Genomic DNA, 17,754 nt, shown 5'->3' with positions numbered 1-17,754 from the left:
TTATTAGTTCCCTGTTGTTGAAGGAGGTCATTGAGAGGACGTGACCGCTGGTTGACCCTCGAGCTGGACCCCGGCAGTCAGATGCTCCTCACCCCCTCCCCTGCCCTTGGAAATGTACGTTCTGCCCACTGTTCGCATACTAGGAGCCGTTTTCTAGGTTCTGGCCTTGAGAGACTGAGGTGGTGTTGAGACCATCTGGACTGTTTATGTGTCTTAACCCTGTTAAAGCCTCTCTCTAAACTCTTAAGATTCTGGAGGGCGGGTTTGGAGATCTATTCATTTTTCGACCACCCAAGACAAGCCTCGTATGTAAATTCCCTTGCTTGTTAAATCTGCCACCTACCCATCTGGACGGGTCTGCCTTTCCTTCGGCCTCTCCTCGCCCTCAGTGTACAGGTGGCCAGTTTCAGATTTCAGCCAGGGGAACTCTTGAAGCTTCCAACCAACACCAGTGCATTTCACAGCCTTCTTCTATCAGGTGCATCATCAATAAGTATTTGTTAAACGAATGAATAAATAATTAAATGGGGCAGAAAATAATTTGGGAATGGTTTGATCTTGTTGCCTGCTATGTATCCAGAAGTTCTAGCTCTTTTCCCCTTCTGGAACTAACCACACAGAGACTTGTTTTGAAAAGTAAGTCATAGTCTGGATGGCATGAAGCTAATAGGAGCGTTCTTCAGCAAGAGGCAGAATTGGGGCAATACTGGTTTTCACTTGGCTTCTAGGCTCCTGTCCATCTTTTACCTGGGCGTTTCTTTTAGTGTACACAGTACCAGCTTCTAGATGAGGTGGGGTTTTGTTTTGTTTTGTTTTTCAGGAATTGCTCATCAAAAATTTCCTTGGGAAAGAAAAAAAAAGTTCCTTGGAACTTGGAAGAACAGAACCTTAGACAGAAGGGTGAGGGTAATTATAAATTAAAGTGAAGTTTTTACTTGCAGTTTGAGTAATTGTTTCATTGCTCCAATTTACTGTAACTGGGAGGCCTGGCCTGATGCCGATGCTGGCTTTGTCCCCTGGAGGGGAAAAATGTCACCTAAAAAACTTGTGGAGATTATTTCCCAACATTTAAAGGACTATATCCCAAACGCTTCTGTAAACCTCAAGTTCAGAAATAGCACTAGATGATAGAATTTCCCTCATAGAATTTGATAAATTAAAACAAAATGTAAGTGGCCTTCGTAAATCTCCAATACTGGTATAAATAGCAGACTAAAGTCATTTATCAATTATCACAATAAACTCCGCCACAGTAAATAAAGTCCTTAGCATGGCCATGTTATATGACCTCAGTGCTGTGTTATTAACTGAGTTTTTAGTCCTAAAGATATGATGCTTGCTTACTTCCTTGGTATATTGTACAGTGACCTTGGGAGTGTTGCTTCCTCTGCAGTTTTTTGGAAGAGTTTCAAAAGGATAGGTGTTAACTCTTCTCTAAATGTTTGATAGAATTCGCCTGTGAAGCCGTCTGGTCCTGGACTTTCTTGGGAGTTTTTCATCACTGTTTCAATTTCAGTACTTGAGATTGGTCTGTTCGTATTTTCTTTTTCTTCCTGGTTCAGTCTTGGAAGGTTGTCCCTTTCTAAGAATTTGTCCCTTTCTTCCAGGTTGTCCATTTTCTGGGCATAGAGTTGTTCGTGGTATACTGCACAGTGAGATCGAGTCAGGTTAGTTAAAGCAAAGCCCTCTAGACCTGCTGGCGGTTTCTTGGTGTCACATTTCAGCAGAAGCAGCTTTAACAGCAGTTGAGATGATTTGGGAGACAGTTACGAAGCAGAAGATGTGAGACTGGAGACAAGATACTCTTGAATCGAGTTCTTTCTTGAAATAATAATTGACATTATTTTTTCTCTTTTGCAAAATTTTATGTGTTTCTGGTGTGGAGTTCTTTGAGATTTATTTCTTTGGTGTCATAGGCTTTGCTCCTTTGAAGAATTGTAACTAGTAAAGATCATTAGCAAGTTTAGGTATGAGAATGTGTTCAAAATTTAGGAAAAGCTCATCCAATATGAAAGGATGAAAATTTATATAGATGTCCAAAAACAAAAATGTAGCTTTTTCCATTTTATGTAACTTGACCTCATATTGCTTTTGTTCTTACTGGCGTGGAAGGGAAAAACTCTGTAAAGTGGCCAATTAAAAGTAAAACAGTTTTTCTCTTAGAACCATCTCTTTTAATCTTTAAAAGGGATCTCCCCTCATTCCTCCTTCCCAACATAGTGTCTGGATTCAAGCATAAGCTTCATACCTTGATAAGCTTGGTGCCCTCATGGTGGGCTGGTTGGATCCTGTTCAGGGCATTTTCCTGACTTCCACTACTAATGACCTTGAGATCTGCCATTGCCTCTGGAGGTGAGGTCTCTGTAGGCTTTCTGCCTTCTTCTCCAGATCCCAGGCCTCTTCCAGTCATTCTGAAAGACTACACTGGGAAAAAGATTACTGGGTGCCTTAATGGAAAACAAGGCATAGTCTAGCACACTCTTTTGGTTACCTGATTCTATGGGGGCTCTATCTGTTTCATTGTCTTTGAGCTATTTTACAGTTCTGTAAATTGTGGAAAACTAATAATGACGCAAATGACTCTTATCTACAGAAATGCAAATTAATTGTACCCAGTGGAATGCACTAGTTCATTGCCCTGTGGATACATCCATTTTGCATCTATTTGTAAATTTATTGCAGCATTCATATATATGTGTGTGCGTATATATATTTGTTTAAAAAGTATAGTTCCCTGTGCTATATAGTAAATCTTTGTCGCTTATCTGTTTTATGTACAGTAGTTTGAATCTCTTAATCCCATACTCCTAATTTATCCCTCCCCCCTTCCTCCTTTGGTAACTGTAAGTTTGTTTTCTGTCTGTGAGTCTGTTTCTGTTTTGTATATAGATTCATTTGTATTATTTTTTGAGTCCATATATAAGTGATATCATAATAGTTGTCATATATATAAGTGATAGTAGTTGTCATATACATATACTTTGAACCAGTCATATCTTACCGGTTCTCTCCTTAATTAATGAGTTAAATACAGTCTTTGAGTGTTCACTTTATATTTGTGTCAGAGTCAATATTATAAAAATGTTATCCTTTTTTAGAAAATAAAATTATCCTTTAACAAGTCCATCTTCTTCTCAGAATTTCCATGCTTCCCATGGGGGCATATGCAAGTTTTAGGACCCCCTGCATGCTGTACACAACTAACTGTGGGCAACTAGAAGTGCTGTCATTTAACTAGCCAGGCCTGAGGGGCAAGAGAGCTGTGGTCTGGACGTTCATGGACTTTCTTCCATTATTTGGGAAGTCATGGTCCAGGAGGGTGATACGTGGGCCCTGATTTATTTCTTGGGATCCCAGACAGCATGTTGTCCTAGTCTTTAACCTTCCAATTTTTTCTACCTTTTGCTGGCTACTTGAACTTTTATTTCTTTTTCTGTGCATGGGAGAGCTGCTTTGATGTCATAACCTGGCATCTTCTCTACTTTGTCTTATAGAGAAATTCTATACTCAGAACTTAAAGCTCTGTGTTAATAGGAAAAAGAAAGATTTTAGGATTAAAAAAATCTGTTTCCCTGAAAGTAAAGCCAGTTATCTTAGTTGTATTCAAATATAATCTAAAACTTAAAGTTGACTTCTTATATGTCATTAGTACCATTGATTTTTACTTAAAATTACTTAATGATTAATCATACTTAAAATTACTTTAAAGAAATTAATGCCATGTTATTGGTGTGAAAAATACATTGGCCTTATATCTAAAAATATTATCCTTTTTTTTTTTTTTTTGAAAAAAGCATTTTTAGGTTTACAACAAAACAGAGATTTCCCGTTTACCCCTGTCCCAATGCATGCATAGCCTCTCCCATCATCAGTATCACTCACCAGAGTGGTACATTTTTTACCAAGGACAAATCTGCATTGACATAGCATAATCACCCCAAAGCCCACATTTTAAAGTTTCTCTTGAGATTTTCTTCTTTAACCCTAAATGTGTTATTTAGAAGTGTGTTGTATCATCTCTACATATTTTGGGATTTTACAGCTATATCTGTTATTGATTTCTAATTTAATTTCACTGTGGTCTGAGAATAGACATTGGATGATTTCTATTCTTTTAAATTTAAGGTGTGCTTTATAGCCCAGAATGCGGTCTGTCTTGGTGAATGTTCGAAGTGAGCTTGATAAAAATGTTTGTTCTACTGTTATTGGATGAAGTAGCCTATATAGATGTTAATTATATCCGTTCGATTGATTGTGTGGTTGAGTTCAACGATGTCCTAACTGATTTTCTGTTAAATCTGCCACCTACCCTGCCTGCAGTGCCTGCTTGTTCTGTCTCTTCAAATTGTGTTTGTCTCTTGGTGTGTCTTGTGATTTTTTTCTTGATAGCCAGACACGATGTCCTGGGTAAAAGTAACTGCTGTAAATAAGCCTCCAGTAACGTGGTGGTGAGGGAGGGCTTAGACTTTTAGTGAGCCTGTGCCTCTGAACTGTGAATTTAAGTGTTTCTCAGTTTTTTCTTCCCTGTAGGTGGAACAGGATGGCTAGAATGGGCTGGAGTTGGGTGTTTTTCGTCTCCCTCATGGAAGTTAGACCCAGCTGGGGCTGGGTATTTCCTTTCCCCAGGTCAATTAGGTTCTGATCGTACCAGGCAGGTTAGGCTCTGGTTAACTAGTTTCCTCTGAGGTCAAATCTTGTTAAGAAGAACCGAGTGCTCTTGTGTATTTAAGAATGTTTCTTTTTCTCCCTTTGCTGGAATTTATTTATTTGGGAATCTGGTTGAGCTCCTGAAGGCAAATCTCACAATATTGTGGAGGGTTCCCCATGACTGGGTCCCCCTGAAGTTTTTTAACTCTCAGACTTGTCCACACTGAACCTCCAGCAATTCATCAATTACAGTTTAGGTTTTCCTACCCCTGCACTGGTTCTCACAGTGGTTTCTGCTAGTAAGTCTGTAACAGTAATCTGTGACTCCCTTGTTTTTGTCTGTCTCTCCAGTCTTGTGACACAGGTTTGCCCTGTGTCCTCCTCTCTCTTACGCATCCACAGAGAGTTGTTGCTTTTTCTGCCTGTTCAGGTTTTTACTCATCAGAACAGTTAGGGACGAATTCCAAGCTCCTTGCCTGTGGAACTGGACACCTACTATCATTATCTTCTTTTCATTATTGTGATTTTTTTTTGTTGGCTCCATTTGTTCCAGTGTATAACCCAATGTGTTCTTAGGCACTGGAGAAAATGCTTCCATTGCAGCATGTTCAATTAATGCTGTATCTCATGTGTACTTCATATTCTGGGCTGAAAATGCTTTGCTAACACTTTGAATCTACCTTTTTTTTATAGCAAAGGTCAGTATAGTTCCTTTGCTCTCTATTGCTTCACTGAAACTGGGGTTTTTTTGTTTTTTGTTTTTCCTTTTTCTTTCTTTCTTTTTTTGATACTGATCTCTGGCTTTTTTTCTCTAATCACATTTATCCCAAGGGTCATCTGTTTTTTATGCATCTCTTCATTTTATAAGTTGACCCTCTTGATATTTTTGCTACAGTTTGATTTCTTATATGTAAGCAATTTTTGTGCTCGGCTGGAAAGCTCCTTGAGACAGTCTAAAACATTGCTTTTTCTCATTTTTGTGTAGAGCATATGATGAACTTTATATCATATATCTTGCCTTTTCCTGAATTCAACATTTCATGCTTTAATTTATCCAAAACATAAATTTTTTGGCTTCTAACCATCTTTTCTCTTTATTAGATTTATTTACTTTATCTTCTCTTGCATCATCAGCCAACTTTTTTTTTTTTTTGGGGGGGGAGAAGCATATGGGAGGGCATTTTCACAGAGAATCAAAGAAAGTTTTATTACTTAACAAGAATAACTCTGGAGATCAGACCGTAGGGAGCTGTGTTGAACTGTAAATTTTGGGCCATTGTCCAGGGCCAGTCACTAAAATCATACTCACCTTGTACTCAGTTTAATTCCTTTCTTTGCAAAGTTAGACATTATCAAGACGTCATAAAGCTTCCATGTTTTTCACATTTAGTTACACCCATGGCTGTTAAATCCTTGAATGTCAAAACTAAAAGTAACCCAGACTTTATAAACTATGCTGGTGTAGAATGCTAATTTTAGAATCACTTATTTTTATGACTTGGCATTAAGCACGATAATACTAGCTAACAGCTATTGAGTGTGCCCTATGTATTGAGTACTGGTCTTAACGTTTTCTGTGTATTAATTACCTTAATTTTATAACAATATTTTGAGGCAGGTAATATTATTACAGTATCATTGTAAACACAAGGAGCTTGAGTCATAGGGAGCTTAGAATCTCCCCCAAGTTCACAGCTTTAAAATGTACCTGGTTTTTGTCTTAATCAGGTATAGCAAGATGTGTACACATAGAAATGATTATCATGAAGGAAGAGGTTTTTACTCACAATTCTCTGGAAATACAGGCACAGTCCATCACACAGGGCCACATGGAGAAGCACCAGGGTCAATCAGGAGGCAGAAGGAGCTGGAGGAAAACATGGGCAAGAGTCTTCATTGCAGTGTCCAAGGGAAGGAAAGAATGGGAGAGGCAGGGTAAGGAAGCAGAGGACTGGGTAGTTTGAATAATTTCAGTGGGCTCTGGGGCCTAGGGACTCCCCTGGTTTTCTGGTACCTGACCCTGGGACGATTAGGGCAGAAGAATATTGCTCCCTGGTGTGTAAGAGCCAGATACAGGGGTTGGTTCTGAGTATGGGCTCTGGATTAGCTGGATTGCATATTAAGGGTACATTTGAATTGACTAGCTTTGGGAGGGGCAGTCTCTCCCCGTCAGGAAGGCCCTAGATGCTGGACCATCAAGAATACAGGAAATAAGAAAATACTGTTAATACAGTCACACAACTAGTAAATAACAGAGCAAGGATTCCTCTGTAATATTTTGATCTATGGCCTTCTGACATCATCTTAGTTGGTACTGATGGATTGTAGATAACTATAAAATATGACATATGGATTAAAATGCCTTCCCAAGTAATATTACTGTGCTCCCACATAACTGAATGAAGAGCTTCAAAAGAGATATAGTACTGCTGCTCTAAAGCTGTTACTTGACATTTATCGGGTCCCAGCAGTGTACTCAGTCCATCCCCGTATATTGAGGTGAGGCGGCAGCTGGTCCTACTTTGTAGACTTTGATTGACCTCAGTTGTGATCGTCAGCCAGGCCACAATGGACAAAAAGCTATTAGCTTTTAGGTTACGGGAACCACTATAAAAAATAATGATCCTGACACGTATTTCAATGCAAAGCTATAATCAGTTGTAAAAGGGCCTTTTATGAATTACTTTAACTGACCTTAAGCTAGAATTTTAAAACATTTATGCTTTTCCCAGCTCTATGCAAGATGCTGTAGTAAAACAAAAAAACACCCCGCATTTGTCCCAATCAGGAGACAGGGTGATAAGGGCAATAAGTAAGTGTCAAACTTTGGATGATACAGACTAAAAGTGCAATGTGAATTTAGATAAAGGATTTCAGATTGTTTTGAGATGAAGGTAATGGGTTACTTAACGTCTTTGAGCTTTAGTTGTTTCATTTGTAAATTCAGAATAATTACACTTAACCCCTAGTATTGTGGGATGAAAGTGAAATAATGTGTGTAAAATAGAGTACTGACTTATCATTATAAGTCAATTCAAATGGGCTACTATTATGTTATACATGTATTATACATTGTATGTATATAAATTCTTATATGTACAGATCTATCAATCACAGATAGAACAGCTTCACTACTAAGATGTTAACTCTTCTTTTTCCCCTCTCTCCCACTTTGTCTTCTCTTTCCTATCAGTAAAAATAAAGGCATGTTATTTCTGGAGTTTGTTGGTTTAGGTTACTTTAAAGAGCTGATTACAGATACCTTCTCACCCATACGCAGGACATGGGATGGGAATTGATAACTGATAATACTACAGATACTCAATTTTTCCTTATTAAAACATGCAGTAACTATAGCTATTCTGAGTTTGGTTACATTGGAGGGTTGGTGCCACTGTCCTGACTTCTGGATAGGTCCCGTCTTACCAGGTAGGCTGTATCTTACTGGGCAAGGGCTGTCTTCCTGAGTCACCTCAGGACAGAGGACTTCCTTGGGTTCTGAGGATCTGCTAGATCAGAGACTCAACCTGATGTGTATCAGAAGGGACTTGATCTCCATGAAATTACAGCTACGTGTTTTTAAAAACATTTTATATTGTGGTAAATACTAAATAACATGAGTTCTACTTTAAGTACACAATACGTATTGTCACCTATAAGCACAATGCTTACAAAGCAAATCTCTAGAACTTTTTCATCTTGCATGATTGAAATTCAGTACCCCTTAAATAGCAACTCCCTTCTCTCCCCCCTACCCCTGCCCCCGGCCTTGGCAGCCACCATTCTACTTTCTCTTTCTGTGAGTTTGATTGCTTTTGATACCTTGTGTAAGTGGAATCATGCAGGATTTATCTTTCTGTGACTGGCTTGTTTCACTTGGCGTAATTGTTTACTGCTATGGAAAACAGTATAGAGTTTCCTTGGAAAATTAAAAATTGTTTACTGCTGTGGAAAACAGTATAGAGGTTCCTTGAAAAATTAAAAATAGAACTACCATATGATCCAGCAATCCTACTTCTGAGTATTTATCCAAAAGAATTGAAATCAGGATCTCAGAGATGTGTGCCCTCATATGTTCATTTCAGCATTATTTACAATAACCAAGAGACATTTACAAACCCAAATGTCTACCCACAGGTGAGTGGATGCTACAACATGGATTATAACTATGTTTCAAGGGAAAATTTGGGGGGAGAAATTTGTACCTTTGTATCATATTCTCGAAGAGATCTGGGGTCCAAACAAAGTTAAGTATCAGTGCCTCAGGGTAGGCCTAACACTGAACAGATTTGAGATAGGTTAAACCTGCCCTCGTGCTTCCTGGGCCTGCTCCAGGTAATGACGTGCTCACGACACTCCTCTCCCTGCCCCAGATTTTAAAGGGTCCTTCTCTGTAGTTGCGCGCTTCAGTCTGCACTTTCTGGATGGAGCGCTAATAGGGACACTACCATCCTATCCTTTAAAAGCATCCTTGTCCCAGCACTCCTGTTTTCCAGGGAATGAAAATGTACAGAGCCCAGATGTAATGACTTGCCTTTCTCAGATGTGAGTATTTCTATGGAATTTCAAGAACCGAAGCTGAAGAAAGCAAATCGTAGATTTGGGGCACAAGGGCAAATTAGAATGGTGGAAGAGATTATGTCAGCTTTTTCAGGTCATAGGGCATACACATTCTCCACGTGCAAGACAGATCAGCCTACTTAAAAAAAAAAAACGGATCTATTTAACAGTGGCATCTAAAAATTCATTTCTGGATCTTCAAGAAGGTCTCCTTAAAATGAATGTTACTTTGGGAAGTTCCCTGGCGGTCCAGTGGTTAGGACTCAGTGCTTCCACTGCAGCGGGCACGGGTTCGATCCCTGGTTGGGGAACTAAGATCCCGCATGCCACACAGCGGCCAAAAAAATAAATGAAAAAGGAAAAAAAAAGAATGTTACTTTGTAGGAAATGTATCCATTATTATAGTTGCCTTTTTTAGGATCACAGTATCAGGGGTTAAGGGTTCTGTTAGTTTTTCCTCTGTGTAAGAGCTTGTGGCCGGAGGTTTCTGTCACACAGGACTGAAGAATAAATCTCGGGTGAAAGTTTAACTTTTTTTTTTAACGCTCAGGACACTTCTAATGAACTTCATTTTTTCCAAAGCAGTTTCCTAGTAACATAAAGACTTGGTAGTGAGAGAAGAAGTTCCAAATTTTTTTTTACTTATAGCTCCCACCTACCTTTTAATGTTTTCTTAAGGGATACCTTAACCTTTTGCATGATCTTTAGTAAAATTTGTGTAATTCATGTAACAAAAACAAAGTTACACTGTATTTCCTATAGATTTAAAGTATTGGGATGGGGTGCAGGGGAGAGATAGTTAGGGACATGTACACACTGCTATATTTAAAAAGGATAACCAACAAGGACCTACTGTATAGCACACCTGAACTCTGCTCAGTATTCTGTAACAACCTAATCGATAAAAGAATTTGAAAAAGAACAGATACATGTATATGTATAACTGAATCACTTTGTTGTACACCTGAAACTAACACAACATTGTTAATCAAGTATACTCCAATATAAAAGTTAAAAAAAAATAAAGTATTGGGATAAACTCAAGTGTATTCTGTATAGACTACTTTGTTCTCAGAGTTTAAATCACTTTCTCATTCAGAAACTAAAGAGAAGCCTGTAGTCACTGGCTTAAAGATTGATTCCAAATAAATTTGTAGACATAGTACTTCCCACCCCAACTTCATTCCCATTTTACCCCCTTTATTTCCTTACAAAACAGACGCGAAATTTAAATATTTCTCTAATGTTATTGGCATAACCAACTTTGTCAAAGAGCCATATGGTTTATGCAAACACAAAGATAATCTTGGAACATTGACATATGTAAGTTTAATTTAAAAAGCCTATGCAAACAGTAGGAAGCAGATGGAGCGTTGCCATGGAAATCACTAACAAGTAGAAGAAGAGGAATGTTACTTTCGGGTCATTGTTATTTCTAAAGGAATGGTCAGACTTGCAAGGGTTTTTCCCACCCAGTTTTCAGTCATAAAAACAGTTGTTTGCATGTCATTATATTTTTTGTTTACCTATGATTTTGTAACGCTTCTGTTGCACTCAGTGCGTTATAGGTATGCATATTTTCATTGATAAAGGTATTTTTTGGTAGTGAGAGAGAATTAGACCAACTATTCACCAGTATTTTAAATTAAAACATTATTTTCCATTTTTTTCTGAATGAAATTTTAAGTTGTCGCTTATTAGTTTTTGTTATCTATAAGCAAGTTTTCATCTTAAGTCTTTAAAAGAAGATAAGTTAAATGCATTTATGGGTTAATTGTATTAACTGTCAAAAATGGAGACTTAAGTCTGGATAGCTCAATGAAAGTGATAAAAAAAAATTGCTTAGGCCAGATTCTTTATTAGAAATTATAATTTCTAGGCACTGCTCTTTGCTACAGTTTAATCATAGAGAAAGTTAAAAAAAACCCCAATAGGAAATCATTTGCATTGCTCATTTTGCACCAGTGATTGATTATTTATCACCTGATTGTTTTATGTATTCATTACTATGCCCTTTGGAAAAGTCAACAACTGAATTCTACTTCTTTCTCCTTTCTTCTGCGGCAATTTTAGTTGCTATGGTTCTGATGGAACAGACTCATCAAAAGAAGGAAAAGAATTAGAATTGGGCCACAGGAGATCCTGGAACATCAACATATTTAATAAAATGGGAAGTTGAATGAATGCTGCTTTTGACCTTGAAAATGGAATATGAAGAATAAAGGGATAAACATCTAACAGTTTTTCCAATTTGCAGTAGGAATTCATAAAAATTTACTCTTTTGCAAAATACTAAAATTGCACAGTGAAAATCAATGGGAATTTAAAATGAGAATGTAGGAATCAAAGTAAAACATGCTAAATTTTTAAAAGAATATAGATGGGTTAGCATCTAAATAATTAGTTTTTGTGTTTTTTTGGTAGATTTGGATGGCAAATTGCCTTTCTGTAATTGTGTTATGGCTACCATTGCAATTAAGAAATGGAAAATGAATTTCTGAGATGCAACAAAGTCTGTTCTCATCAGCATCAGAACCATGTAAGGAAAGCAAAAACAAAACACAGATTTAAGAAAATGGCAAAAAAGATCCCTGAGTGAGAATGGGAAAAAATACTCATAAGTGGCACAGCTGAACCTTGTGAATAAATCAGCCTTAGGAAAATTGCAGCCTGAGATATCTGTCATTTGTGAATGGGCAAAGGTTTCGTTGGATTTATACCTGAGCCAGGAGTTCTTGAGATCCTTCATTTGTTGTGGGCAAAGAAAAATGAATGTTTCTATTTTGTGGAATGCTTTGGGAATTTAAATGTTTTATTGAAGTATAACATAGATACTGAAAAGGGCACAGACCATAAGGTGTAAGGCATAGCTCAATTTCCACAAAGTGAAGGCAGTTGTACCCAGAACAAGAAACAGGCTGCTACCAGAAACCCCAGTGCCCCCCTTCCCCACCAGTATAACCTCCTGTCACTGTGGTCCCAAATGTAACTACAACCCTGACTTCTAAGCCCTAGAGTAGTTTTGCCTGCTTCTGAATTTTATATTAATTTAACCACAGAGGATGTGCTTTTCTGTCTTTGTTAGCTGAGTATTATGTTTCTGTGATTTATTCCTTTGTGGTATGTAACAATGTTAATTCTCAGTGCTCTGTAGTTTTCTGTTGTATGAGAAATCCACAGTTTTTGGCTAATACTAACAGTGCTGCTGTGAATATTCTTATAAGTGTCTTTCTCATAGGGAACAGAGGTACACATTTCTTTTTGCACATACCTAGGAGTGGAACTGCTGGGGCATACGGTAGTCATCTTTAGTGGAGACTGCTGAATAGTTTTAACAAAGTGGTTTTATGAGAGTTCTGTTCAACTTCTTGTCCTTGCCAACTCTTGGTATTACCAGTCATTTTTATTTTTGGCCATGATGGCAGATGGTAGTGGTATCTCATAGTGGTTTTAATTTGTGTTTCAGCTAAAGAAGTTGAGCATCTTTAGATGTATTTGCTGACTCTTCAGATATCCTTTTGCAAAGTGCCTGTTCAAGGTACTTGACAAGTTTTTCTATTGGATTGTCTGTCTTTTTCTTATTGATTTTGGAAGTTCTCTTGGTTCAGGATATGAGCTTTTTGTCAGTAAGATGTATTGCAGACATCTTCTTCCACTGTGGGGCATTATTTTTCTTAATGATGTTGTTGACAGACAATCTTAGTTTTCATATAGTAAAATCTATCAATTTTGTTACACTTATGATTAGTGCTTTTTGTATTCTGTTTAAGAATTCTTTTTCTATCCAAAGTTCATAAAAATATTCTCTTACGATATATTCCAGAAGCCCTAATGTTTAGCTTTCACATTTAGATCTGCATTACACCTGGAACTGATATTTGCATATGGTATAAGGTAAAGGTTCAAGATTCAAATTTTATATAATTGACCCAGCAACACTGACTAAAAACCATCCTCTTCCTAATTCATTGTGTTATAAATCAAGTGGATACTTTGAATGTTTGACTCAGCCTGTCAAGTTCCTTAAAAAAAAAAAAATCCAGCTGGGATTTTGATTGGGATTCATGGAATCTACAGATCAGTTTTGGAAGATGTGATATTTTTACAACACTGAATCTTCAAATCCATGAATATGATACATCTCTCCCAATAATATTTTCTAACTTTTTGAGTACATGGTGTTACATATCACTCAGTGAATTTATTCATAAGTCATTGATTTTTTTTGTTTTCTTTGAATTATTGAATTTTATTTATTTATTTTTTACAGCAGGTTCTTATTAGTTATCCATTTTATACATATTAGTGTATATATGTTGATCCCAATCTCCCAATTCATCACACCACCACCCCTACCCCGCCACTTTCCCCCCTTGGTGTCCATACGTTTGTTCTACATCTGTGTCTCTATTTCCGCCCTGCAAACTGGTTCATCTGTACCATTTTTCTAGGTTCCACATATATGCGTTAATATACGATATTTGTTTTTCTCTTTCTGACTTACTTCACTCTGTATGACGGTCTCTAGATCCATCCACATCTCTACAAATGACCCAATTTCGTTCCTTTTTATGGCTGAGTAATATTCCATTGTATATATGTACCACATCTTCTTTATCCATTCATCTGTTGATGGACATTTAGGTTGCTTCCATGTCCTGGCTATTGTAAATAGAGCTGCAATAAACATTGAGGTGCATGTGTCTTTTTGATTTATGGTTTTCTCTGGGTATATGCCCAATAGTGGGATTGCTGGGTCATATGGTGGTTCTATTTTTCCTTTTTAAGGAACCTCCATACTGTTCTCCATAGTGGCTGTATCAATTTACATTCCCACCAACAGTGCAAGAGGGTTCACTTTTCTCCACAACTTCTCCAGCATTTGTTGTTTGTAGATTTTCTGATGATGCCCATTCTCACTGGTGTGAGGTGATACCTCATTGTGGTTTTGATTTGCATTTCTCTAATAATTAGTGATGTTGAGCAGCTTTTCATGTGCTTCTTGGCCATCTGTATGTCTTCTTTGGAGAAATGCCTATTTAGGTCATCTGCCCATTTTTGGATTGGGTTGTTTGTTCTTTTAATATTGAGTTGCATGAGCTGTTATATATTATGGAGATTAATCCTTTGTCCATTAATTCGTTTGCAAATATTTTCTCCCATTCTGAGGGTTGTCTTTTCGTCTTGTTTGTAGTTTCCTTTGCTGTGCAAAAGCTTTTAAGTTTCATTAGGTCCCATTTGTTTATTTTGGTTTTAATTTCCATTACTCTAGGAGGTGGATCAAAAAAGATCTTGCTGTGATTTATGTTAAAGTGTGTTCTTCCTCTCTTTTCCTCTAAGAGTTTTATAGTGTCCAGTCTTACATTTAGGTCTTTAATCCATTTTGAGTTTATTTTTGTGCATGGTGTTAGGGAGTGTTCTAATTTCATTCTTTAACATGGAGCTGTCCAGTTTTCCCAGCACCATTTATTGAAGAGACTGTCTCTTCTCCATTGTATATCCTTGCCTCCTTTGTCATAGATTAGTTGACCATAGGTGTGTAGGTTTATCTCTGGGCTTTCTACCCTGTTCCATTGATCTATATTTCTGCTTTGCTGCCAGTACCATACTGTCTTGATTACTGTAGCTTTGTAGTATAGTCTGAAGTCAGGAAGTCTGATTCCTCCACCCGTTTTTCCTTTCAAGACTGCTTTGGCTATTCGGGGTCTTTTGTGTCTCCATACAGATTTTAAGATGTTTTGTTCTAGTTCTGTAAAAAATGCCATTGGTAATTTGATAGGGATTGCACTGAATCTGTAGATTGCTTTGGGTAGTATAGTCATTTTCACAATATTGATTCTTCCAGCCCAAGAACATGGTATATGTCTCCATCTGTTTGTGTCATCTTTAATTTCTTTCATCATTTTTTATAGTTTTCTGCATACAGGTCTTTTGTCTCCCTAGGTAGCTTTATTACTAGGTATTTTATTCTTTTTATTGCAGTGGGAAATGGGGTGTTTCTTTAATTTCTCTTTCAGATTTTTCATCATTAGTGTATAGGAATGCAAGAAATTTCTGTGCATTAATTTTGCATCCTGCAACTTTACCAAATTCGTTGATTAGCTCTAGTAGTTTTCTGGTGGCATCTTCAGGATTCTCTGTGTATAGTATCATATCATCTGAAAACAGTGACAGTTTTACTTCTTCTTTTGCAATTTGTATTCCTTTTACTTCTTTTTCTTCTCTGATTGCCATAGCTAGGACTTCCAAAACTATGTTGAATAATCGTGGTGAGAGTGGACATCCTTGTCTTGTTCCTGATCTTAGAGGAAATATTTTCAGTTTTTCACCATTGAGAATGATGTTTGCTGTAGGTTTGTCATATATGACCTTTCTTATGTTGAGGTAGGTTCCCTCAATGCCCACTTTCTGGAGAGTTTTTATCATAAATGGGTGTTGAATTTTGTGGAAAGCTTTTTCTGCATCTATTGAGATGATTATATGGTTTTTCTTCTTCAATTTGTTAATATGGTGTATCACATTGATTGATATGTGTATATTGAAGAATCCTTGCATCCCTGGGATAAATCCCACTTGATCATGGTGTATGATCCTTTTAATGTGTTGTTGGATTCTGTTTGCTACTATTTTGTTGAGGATTTTTGCATCTATATCCATCCGTGATATTGGTCTGTAATTTTCTTTTTTTGTAGTATCCTGTCTGGTTTTGTTATCAGGGTGATGGTGGCCTCATAGAATGAGTTTTCTGCAGTTTTTTGGAAGAGTTTAAGAAGGATGGGTGTTAGCTCTTCTCTAAATGTTTGATAGAATTCACCTGTGAAGTCATCTGGTCCTGGACTTTTGTTTGTTGGAAGATTTTTAATCACAGTTTCAATTTCATTACTTGTGATTGGTTTGTTCATATTTTCTGTTTCTTCCTGGCTCAGTCTTGGAAGGTTATACCTTTCTAAGAATTTGCCCATTTCTTCCAGGTTGTCCATTTTATTGGCATAGAGTTGCTTGTGGTAGTCTCTTAGGATGCTTTGTATTTCTCCCATGTCTGTTGTAATTTCTCCTTTTTCATTTCTAATTTTATTGATTTGAGTCCTCTCCCTCTTTTTCTTGATGAGTCTGGCTAATGGTTTATCAATTTTGTTTATCTTCTCAAAGAACCAGCTTTTAGTTTTTCTGATCTTGCTGTAGTTTTCTTTGTTTCTATTTCATTTATATCTGCTCTGATCTGTATGATTTCTTTCCTTCTGCTAACTTTGGGTTTTGTTTGTTCTTCTTTCTCTAGTTCCTTTAGGTGTAAGGTTAGATTGTTTATTTGAGATTTTTCTTGTTTCTTGAGATAGGCTTGTATAGCTATAAACTTCCCTCTTAGAACTGCTTTTGCTGCCTCCCATAGGTTTTGGATCATCGTGTTTTTGTTGTCATTTGTCTCTAGGTATTTTTTGATTTCCTCTTTGATTTCTTTAGTGATCTCTGGGTTATTTAGTAACGTATTGTTTAGCCTCCATGTGTTTGTGTTTTTTACGTTTTTTTCCCTGTAATTGATTTCTAATCTCATAGGGTTGTGGTCAGAAAAGATGCTTGATATGATTTCAGTTTTCCTAAATTTACTGAGGCTTGATTTGTGACCCAAGATGTGATCTATCCTGGAGAATGTTCCGTGCGCACATGAGAAGAAAGTGTAATCTGTTGTTTTTGGATGGAATTTCCTATAAATATCAATTAAATCTATCTGGTCTGTTGTGTCATTTAAAGCTTGTGTTTCCTTATTAATTTTCTGTTTCGATGATCTGTCCATTGGTGTAAGTGAGGTGTTAAGGTCTCCCACTATTATTGTGTTACTGTCGATTTCCTCTTTTATAGTTGTTAGCAGTTGCCTTATGTATTGAGGTGCTCTTATGTTGGGTGCATATATATTTATGATTGTTATATCTTCTTGGATTGATCCCTTGATCATTATGTAGTGTCCTTCCTTGTCTCTTGTAACATTCTTTATTTTAAAGTTTATCTGATATGAGAATTGCTACTCCAGCTTTATTTTGGTTTCCATTTGCATGGAATAACATTTTCCATCCCCTCACTTTCAGTCTGTATGTGTCCCTAGGTCTGAAGTGTTTCTCTTGTAGACAACATATAGATGGGTCTTGCTTTTGTATCCATTCAGCAAGCCTGTGTCTTTTGGTTGGAGCATTTAATCCATTCACATTTAAGGTAATTATCTATATGTACGTTCCTATTACCATTTTCTTAATTGTTATGGGTTTGTTTTTGTAGGTGCTTTTCTTCTCTTGTGTTTCCCACTTAGACAAGTTCCTTGAGCATTTGTTGTAGAGCTGATTTGGTGGTGCTGAATTCTCTTAGCTTTTGCTTGTCTGTAAAGCTTTTGATTTTTCCATCGAATCTAAATGAGATCCTTGTTGGGTAGAGTAATCTTGGTTGTAGGTTCTTCCCTTTCATCACTTTAAGTATATCATTCCACTCCCTTCTGGCTTGTGGAGTTTCTGCTGAGAAATCAGCTGTTAACCTCATTGGAATTCCCTTGTGTGTTACTTGTCG

General features: G+C 37.1%; 1 long non-coding RNA gene across 1 annotated transcript in view; it reads right to left on the bottom strand.

The window, feature by feature from the left end:
- The window catches only part of LOC309641243, a 169,114-nt gene extending 151,586 nt beyond the window's left edge, over positions 1-17,528 (bottom strand). The window contains exon 1 of the long non-coding RNA XR_014252573.1: positions 14,895-17,528. This is a non-coding gene — a long non-coding RNA (uncharacterized lncRNA). The remainder of the gene's footprint in view (positions 1-14,894) is intronic.
- Between the last annotated feature and the right edge of the window lie 226 nt (positions 17,529-17,754).

Source organism: Balaenoptera physalus (genome assembly GCF_965194825.1).
Source record: "Balaenoptera physalus genome assembly, chromosome: 13".
Classification (NCBI taxonomy): Eukaryota; Metazoa; Chordata; class Mammalia; order Artiodactyla; family Balaenopteridae; genus Balaenoptera; species Balaenoptera physalus.
Note: the sequence above shows the minus strand (reverse complement) of the source record. Positions and strands in the feature narration are given on the sequence as shown.